General features: G+C 43.7%; 1 protein-coding gene across 3 annotated transcripts in view; it reads right to left on the reverse strand.

The window, feature by feature from the left end:
- The window catches only part of Scap (SREBF chaperone), a 54,777-nt gene extending 49,045 nt beyond the window's left edge, over positions 1–5,732 (reverse strand). The window contains exon 1 of one of the 3 annotated variants that reach the window (XM_076844854.2): positions 5,656–5,732. The gene's annotated coding sequence lies outside the window, so the exon portion shown is untranslated. Of the gene's footprint in view, positions 1–5,277 lie in introns of all 3 variants that reach the window. The other 2 variants (XM_076844861.2, XM_076844846.2) reach the window with 2 other exon arrangements.
- Between the last annotated feature and the right edge of the window lie 3,287 nt (positions 5,733–9,019).

Below are 9,019 nucleotides of genomic sequence, written 5' to 3' on the forward strand. Positions count from 1 at the left end.
GAAAGAGCAAGAAAGCAGCCTGAGAAGTCTAAGCAGTGGGTGCTAGTGGTTATCAAGGGGGTTACAGACTATCTAAACTGTGTGTGTGTGTGTGTGTGTGTGTGTGTGTGTGTGTGTGAGCGCGCGTTTCTTCAACCTGGATGACTTATACTTAAAAAACACACAAACTGGGCTGGGTACGTAGTTCAGTGGTAGAGCATGGGCTTAGCATTAATGAGGCCCTACCTTCTATTTCCAGCACTGAAAATATAAATAGGGCCTGGGATATGATTCAGTGGTAGAGTTCTTGGCTAGCATATGGGACACCCTGAGTTCAATCCCCAGGATAGCCAAATAAATAAATAGTCAGGCATGATAGCATATGCCTGTAATCCCAGCAACACGGGAGGCTGGGGCAGGATTGTAAATTATAGGCCAGCCTGGGTAATTTTATTTTTATTCGTTTGTTTGTTTATTTATTTATTTTATGTGGTGCTGGGGATTGAACCCAGGGCCTTGTGCATTCGAGGCAAGTCCTCTATTAACTGAGCTACATCCCCAGCCCACAGCCTGGATAATTTAATTAGAGACCCTGTCTTAGAATAAAATTTTAAAAAAGACCTGGGGGCACAGCTCAGTAGTAAAGTGATTGCCTAGAATTGGAGAGGCTCTGGGTTTGATCTCCAATACCACAAAAAAAAAAAAAAAAAAAAAAGATAAATAAATACTTGAACCTCTTGAGAAATTTAGAAATATGAGATTAAGGGGGAAATGGAAATACTTCTATAATTGAGAATGTAATTTTTTCTGGAGGGATACTGGCAATATACCAGGGGCACTTTACCATTGGAGCCATGCCCCCAGTCCTTTTTATTTTATTTTTTATATTTATGTTTTAGTTGAAGTTGGAAACAATATCTTTGTTTTATTTATTTATTTTTATGTGTGCTGAGGATCGAACCCAGGGCATCACACACAGTAAGCAAGCTCTCTACAACTGAGCCACAACCCAGCTCCTCCAGAGCCCTTTTTTAAAATTTTATTTTGAGACAGGTTCTCACTAAGTTGCTGAGGGTTTCATGTATTGGCTGAGGCTGGCCTTGAATTTACAATCCTCCTGTCTCAGTCTTCCAAGTCACTGGGATTACAAGCATGTGCCACAGCACCCACAAGAATACAATATTAATTATGACATCATCTAAAAGTAATAAGAAAATGGGCTAAAAACAAAAGTCAATAATGTATTGGCAAGCCAACACTATGAAACTGACTGATGCAGATGGGCTTCAGCAGGAAGCACAGGTGAGCCCCAGTGTTGTGCTGGAGTTAATTTAGGTGCCTTTCTATGAAACTCTCAAAGCTGTACCCAGGTCAGCAGCAGCAGCTTTGAGAGTTTAATTTGTTTGGAATTCAAATTTCCAGACATACCTCTGACCCAGAGAATGGGCAACTCTAAGGGTGGGGTTAAAACAAACCATGCAGGTGACTTTGATTCATGCTGAAATTTGAAAACCAATGGTAGGAAGTAATAATGTCTCCCAAAGGTGAAAGCACTTTCTCTAGTTAGGAAAACACTTCTTTCTCAAAACTCACTGTTATAATTATTCAATCTCCCAAACATAAATTATTCCATTCAACTGTGAAAAGATAAACTGGAAGAAGATAAAGATTTCTTAAAATTAGGAAGAATTCAAAGCTGTTCATTTTGAGACAATGTATTAATCATTGCAGTGACACTGAAGAAAAATGAAGTCTGACTGTAAAAAAATGATAAAGAATCGATGTATTTGGAATTTCAATATTTAGATTTGAAAATACTCTAGATCGAGAAGGGATCAAATAGAATTATTACAACTGCAATATTTATGTGGCCTCCAACTTAAATTAACATATTTAAAATAGGAATTTAGGGCTCGGGATGTGGCTCAAGTAGTAGCACGCTTGCCTGACATGCGTGAGACACTGGGTTCAATCCTTAGCACATTAAAAATAAATAAATAGGGCTGGGGATGTGGCTCAAGCGGTAGCGCGCTCGCCTGGCATGCGTGCGGCCCAGGTTCGATCCTCAGCACCACATACAAAAACAAAGATGTTGTGTCTGCCGATAACTAAAAAAATAAATAAATATTAAAATTCTCTCTCTCTCCCTCTCTCTTTAAAATAAATAAATAAATAAACAAATAAACAAATAAATAAATAAAGATAAAATAGGAGTTCAACAAAGGGGAATAAAGGGAAGGGAAGAAGAATGGGAATAGGAAAGACAGTAGAATAAATCAGACATAACGTCCCTATGTTTATATGTGAATACACCAGCAGTGAAACTCCACATCATGTACAACCAAAAGAATGGAAAGTTATACTCCATGTACGTATGTCAAAATGCATGTTGCTATCATATAACTAAAAAGAACAAATTAAAAAAAAATAAGAGTTCAACAAAATGTTAACTTCTAGTCTTGTCTACAGGGCCATATCAATTACCACAGTTTCAAATTTAAGACTGGTGCTAAATTTGAGACATAGACTATTGAAATATCAGATCTTCTTCACATTTGTGATTGCAATTTTTAAAAAATAAGCTGTAATTGGTTATTTATATAAACACTCATCCTCTCTGATTATGTGGAATTACACTGAACTTCACTAGACTCCTGCTTAAGAACAACCAGTGAACACAATGCCTTGCATATTCTATACTTTCAGAAAATGCTAAGAATCAGTCAGGGTGGGCTTGCCTACCCATAATCTCAGCTACTCAGGAAGCTAAGGCAGGAGGATCATAAGTTCAAGATCAGCCTGGGCAATTTAGCAAGACTTTGTCTCAAAATAAAATTTAAAAAGGGCTGGGGATGTACCTCAGTGGTAGAGCACTTGTCTAGAATACAAGAGGCCCTGGGTTTTTTTTCTTTTCAAAAAAGAAAAAAAAAAAAGGTAAATATCAAAGAAACCAGTAGTTCCCAAAAACAAAATTTCAAGTTGTGCGGGGCGAGGGCATATACCTGTCGTCCCAGATATTCAGGAGGCTGAGGCAAGAGAACTCTTCATCCCAGGAGTTCAAAGCAGCCTGGGCAATATGGTGAGACTCACCCCTCCCTGCTCCCCCTCAAAAAAATTAAGTACATGCCCTCAATATATATGTTTACATATAAATTACATACATGACTTACTGTGACAATATACTGTACATTATAAAATGCATAAAAAATTAAGTCTCAAATAAACACAAAGATCAGTTTAAATATTTTTTCCTTCCTAAAACCCAGGTAACCCTGATGCTTGCATACACACCCTCTTTGGATTCCACTGCAAAGCTTATGTAAGACCCAGCAACCCTACAAGCATTCCACTCAATGCCCCTAACAGCCCAAGTGGAAGCTGTCAAATCACGGGTTAAATTGCTGTCTTCAGCCGAGTTCTACCATGTCTAATTCAAGTGTGTGACACTGTCTTCCTCCCTCCACCCTAATACCTTCTTCCACTGCCTTTCATCTGCCAATGCAGTAAACAGAAGACTAAAGTCAGCAGGTCCAATAGCATGAAAACATGGAAGCTCTGTTGTCAGACATTCCTAGGTCTGTACCCAGGACCAGGCCCTAAGTAGCCAGTGAGCCAGGGCCAGTCAGAAAACTTCTCTAAAACTCATCCATAACAGAAAGGCTAATAGTATCATCTCATTTGTTGATTATAAGGATTAAGTAAAATAAGCTAACATTAAAGCACATAGAAGAGTGCCCAGAAAGCATAAGCACTCAACCCAGAAGTGTTAATTCAGGGGGCAGAAAAGGTACATGAATCTTGTTTCCCTTTTTTTTTTTTTTTTTTTTTTGGTACTGGGGATTGAACACAGCTTGCTTTACCACTGAGCTACAACCCAAGGCCTTTATTTAATTATTTATTTATTTTTAAAACAGGGGCTTGTTAAGTGACCCAATCTGTCTTTGTACTTAGCATCCCCCTGAGTAGTACACCTTGTTTCTTTAGCCAGTGCAGGAATATAGCAAGTTACAAGGGCAGCAGCTCAAGTGGTAGAGTCCAGCACACCTGGTCTGAAGGTCTGATCCATCCTTTACAGCTGGGGATCCACTCCCAATGGGAGTAATGACCCAAACTGTATACAGAGAACTAAGAGTACTATAAGAGTACTAAGACTAGTGGCCAGCAAACGGCCACCCATGGTGAGAGTAAATAAACAGCACCTGAACCTAAGTGCCTTTCCAGGGTTCCTGGGACACATTCATATGAATGGCTAGGCGCTGGAATCCCTAAAGTCTATCACCAATTCCAATAAATACATGTGTACCCGAAGTGCAGCAAGCACAGTTCCTCCCTAACTGGACAGTTAACTTATTCACATGCCCATCAGGCAAATCACAACCTTGATGCCTTTGTTACCTTGTCATAAACTAGGAGAAAACTTTTACTCATCTCATGACAATAAACTAATTTGGAAGGGTCCTAAACTGGTGATTATCAAGTACAGGGAAGCCTCCAGAGAGGGGCTGTTTTTGCCACAGTAGCAAAACAAGGTAGAGAGCATTCCAAACCCCAGATTAGTCCATAATAAATGAAAACTAATTCTTACCATTTCAACTTATGAGCAAAGCAATGAATATGGAGATACTATTTATACTTGTATTATGTTTTTTATATCATGTGGCCAGTGGGAATGCTGAAAATATGTAAAACATTTAAAATCTAAGCTATATTAACACATGGTTAAAAAGATAACCAAATTCAAGGCCAGCTTCAGCAACTTAGCGAGACCCCGTCTCAAAATAATTAAGCATCACTACAATGCATTCAGCACCGTAAGTACACCTGATCTCCACTCCTTACTAAAACCTTGAACCTTTAGCATAACACACTGAGATAGCAGCACACCAATAAGAGCACTGCATAACCAAACTCCACAAAACCTTTGGTCAAATGAAAGAAACATACACAAGGATAACATCGCTAAAGAAACCTATGTTCACTTCACAAGAATTATTACCAAATCTCCAGAAAGAGTTTAGTGGCCCAGCTCTACCTGCCACCGCAGAAAGGGGTGTAGTAAGCGTCGGCACTAGGGGAGCCTGCCGGCACCAGGGATTCAATGTCCCTCCATCGCTTCCAGTTGCACAGCACGCTGCGATGCACGCAGTCCACACCTAGGGCTCCCTGCAGCTGGCGCTGGCGTGACATTACAACCCTGCATATACTGGGGTGATACACCCACCTGGAAGTCAACAGAATCAACATCAGTGAGCAAAGTTGAGGGTGCAAGCTACACAGAGAACTAGAAATCGAACGAACCAGCAAACAGTAGTGCTGCCTCTCGGACCTTCTGAGAGAAAAACGGACAACACGCTTCCCTGTGCTCCGGAAACCCCGGCAGCCCTACAGCAGGCTCGGAGCAGATGATGCTGGGGCGGAGATGCGGAGCCCAGCCAGACCTCGTAGGGCGGGACCAGAGGCTTCGGGGCTTCGGGGCCCTGGAGAACTGCCCGGCAGGGTCGGACGGCGGGCGCGTCGGGGGCGCGGAGCTCAACAGGGCGGTGTGAGGACCGGTGACCGAGACCGGCAGCCCCCGCGGGCTGCGGTCCGAGGCCCGCGCAGCTGCTGGACACTCCCCGGCGGCAGACTGAGGCCGGGCCCAAAGCCGGCAGGCGCCGCAGAGGCGCGCGTAGATACCTGTGGCCGAGGCAGCTCCCGACGACAGCGGCACGGCGTGCGCGCTCCCGGTCCGCGGTCCGGTGCGTGGCGCCCGCGCAACTCCCGCCCCTTCACCTCTCACCTCCCACCTTTCCCCTCCCGCCCACCGCCCTCCACACGTGCGCCCAGCGTCCTGCGCGTGCGCGGTGGCTTCGTCCGGTTCCTGCGCGGCCTCTGGCGGCCACCTGCCGCACAGCCCCAGGAAGCGCGAGCGCTCGGGAGCCTTGACGGAGCAAAAGAACGCGCCCAAGATGCTCTGTACGACAGCAGAGCACTGAAGGCAGGGCGGGGTGTTTCGGCGGTGGAGCGCTGGCCTATCACGTTCCAGGGCCTGGGTTTCATTCTCAGCACTGAAGCGGGTAGGGGAGAAGCAGCTGAGATACATTAGATGCAGGTGGTTGAAAAGATGACTTACGTAAAACGAATTCCCTAGTCTCTCTTTTTTTTAAATATATTTATTTTGGTTGGTGCTGAGACTCGAACCAGGGCTTTACACATGCTAGGCAAGTGCTCTACCACTGAGCCCCAACCCCAGCCCTCCCTAGTCTTTTAAAAGAATGTTTTTAAGATGGGAGCAGTAACGCACGCCTGTAATCCTAGTGGCTCTGGAGGCTGAGGCAGGAGGATTGCAAATTCAAGGCCAGCTTCAGCAACTTAGAGATACCGTCTCAAAATAAATAAAGGGTTGGGGACGCGTACCTCAGTAGGGAATCAATCCCCTGTACCAAGAAATAATGTTTTATTTCTATTTACTGAAGTTCAAAGATATTATTGGATGACTGTTCAGAATAAGCTGTAGAGTATGATCCCATTTTTTGTTAAGCACAATGCAAGAAGAGCCTAAGGTGGTAGTGACTGTTGTCAGTGGTTATCTGTGTGAGGGAATGTCACTGGATGGGGTCTGAGGCGGTCATCTGAAGGGACTTCAACTCGATCCTGGCAGGTTCTTGACTGAATACCATAGAAAGGAGTTTCAGGATATTAATGGAGGCATAAGTAGAGATTTATTCAGGAAAGTAAACAATAGGGCATAATAAGGAAGTGCAGGCGTTGGAGAATAAGAGACAAGTTTGGTTGTCCTATGTTATTTTGTTTTGCAATTCTGGAGATTGAACTAGTATGCATTCTTATCACTGAGCTACTCGAACCACAACCGCTAATTTTTTTTTTTTTTTTCCCGAGAGAGGGTCTCGCTAAAATTACTGAGACTGGCCTCACTCTTTTTTTTTTTTTTTTTTTAATATTTATTTTTTAGTTATCGGCGGACACAACATCTTTGTTTGTACGTGGTGCTGAGAATCGAACCCGGGCTGCACACATGCCAGGCAAGCGCGCTACCACTTGAGCCACATCCCCAGTCCATGGCCTCACTCTTAAGATCCTCCTGCCTAAGCCTCCCAAGTCCCTGGGATTACAAGTGTGGGTCCGCTGCCCAGCTGGACTCTGCTTTAAAAGAAAATTATGTAAATACTGAATATGAGAAACATATGGAAGTGACATCACCCTATTATGCTCATTTTCTTTGATGGTGGAGCACAAAGGGCAATGGTGGTCTGGTTCTTTTCAACATCTTCCAGTTGATGTTATCTATTTGACAGCACTTGAACTGTACCCATATCATGTGTCTAACAATATTTCTCCCTCGGCTTCTTTTAATTAATGTAAAAATACATTCTATAAGCAAACAAGGTATATAGGTACTAATTACCTGGAGTTACAGCACTCTTAAGATTTATTGGACCTTTGAAGAATTTAGGCCTGGAGGAAAACAGGCCTGGGGGGTGAAGGTAAGGGCATTTATGGAGTTTTTAGATTTAAAGTTGCAGTTCCTCTTTCCTGGTTGTGTCCTTTTTATCCTATATCTTCTATCCTACCTCAAGAAGAATATGTGTGTGGGAGTTTTGGTTTTTTTTAAATTTTAATATTTATTTTTTAGTATTTGGTGGACACAACATCTTTGTTTGTATGTGGTGCTGAGGATCGAACCCGGGCCTCACGCATGCCAGGCGAGCACGCTACCGCTTGAGCCACATCCCCAACCCCTAGTGTGGGAGTTTTTCCAATGGCAAATTGGCAGGTAACCCTCTTGTGCATGGAACAGGTGACATGTAATGGCAATAGCAACATTGAGTGATCACACTGACCACTGAGTGTCCTCACATTCTACCTTCCTGAGCACAGGAGGCTGGCCTCCTTACTGCCTCACAGAAGGGGAGGGCAAGGCTACACTAAGATAGAAGCACTGCCCAGAGAAGGCAACCTGGTCCTTTTGCATCAGTGCAGAGACACCTTGACCACTCAGAGTCAGAGGTCAGCCTCGTTCCATCTCTACCCCTCCCATATCCACCCCTCCACCCCAGGCTCCCAGGATGAAACCGAATCTGATTCTGCCCTCAAAGGCGCCAGGGCTGTGGTGGCAGACAGTGCCAGTACAGTCACAATGCAATGCAGGAATTGGAAGTAGTCCTTCTCCTGGCCCCTGTGGCCTTCCTACGCATTCTATAAAAAGTCATTCCCAGGGCCAGATGTGGTGACACACACCTGTAATCCAAACACTTGGAAGGCTGAGGCAGGAGAATTGCAAGTTTGAGACCAGTCTCAGAAATTTAGAGAGAATCTGTCTCAAAAAAAAAAAAAAAAATGAAAGGTCATACCTGACTGCCAAACAAATGGACTACCTCTCCAATCCTCTGTCTGGCCTCCCTCCTGATCCCAACTACTGTGGCAGTGACATCGAAAATACCCATTTGGGGCTGGGGATGTGGCTCAAGCGGCAGCGCGCTCACCTGGCATGCGTGTGGCCCGGGTTCGATCCTCAGCACCACATACAGACAAAGATGTTGTGTCCACCAAATACTAAAAAATAAATATTAAAAAGAAAATACCCATTTGGGGGCTGGGGTTGTAGCTCAGTGGTTGAGCACTTGCCTGGCATGTGTGAAACACTGGGTTGAATCCTAAGCACCAAAATAAATATATTGTGTCCATCTACAATTAAAAAAATATTTTTAAAAAATACCCAGTTGCTGTGGCCCAAATGTGCTATGCTGTGTTCAGGATTGAATTTTGAACTAAATGGGAATTTTTCTTCTATAAAAAAAGAATATGTTCCCGGGCATGGTGGTGCATGTCTTAATCCCAGCAGCAGGGGAGGCTGAGGCAGGAGAATCTCAAGTTCAATGCCAGCCTCAGCAAAAGCAAGGAGCTAAGCAACTCAGTGAGACCCTGTCTCTAAATAAAAAATACAAATAGGGCTGGGGATGTGTGTGTGGCTCAGTGGTCAAGTGCCCCTGAGTTTAATTTCTGATACAAAAAAAAAGAATATGTTTAAAGCAAGGATAGT

This window comes from Callospermophilus lateralis, chromosome 1, assembly GCF_048772815.1.
Source record: "Callospermophilus lateralis isolate mCalLat2 chromosome 1, mCalLat2.hap1, whole genome shotgun sequence".
Classification (NCBI taxonomy): Eukaryota; Metazoa; Chordata; class Mammalia; order Rodentia; family Sciuridae; genus Callospermophilus; species Callospermophilus lateralis.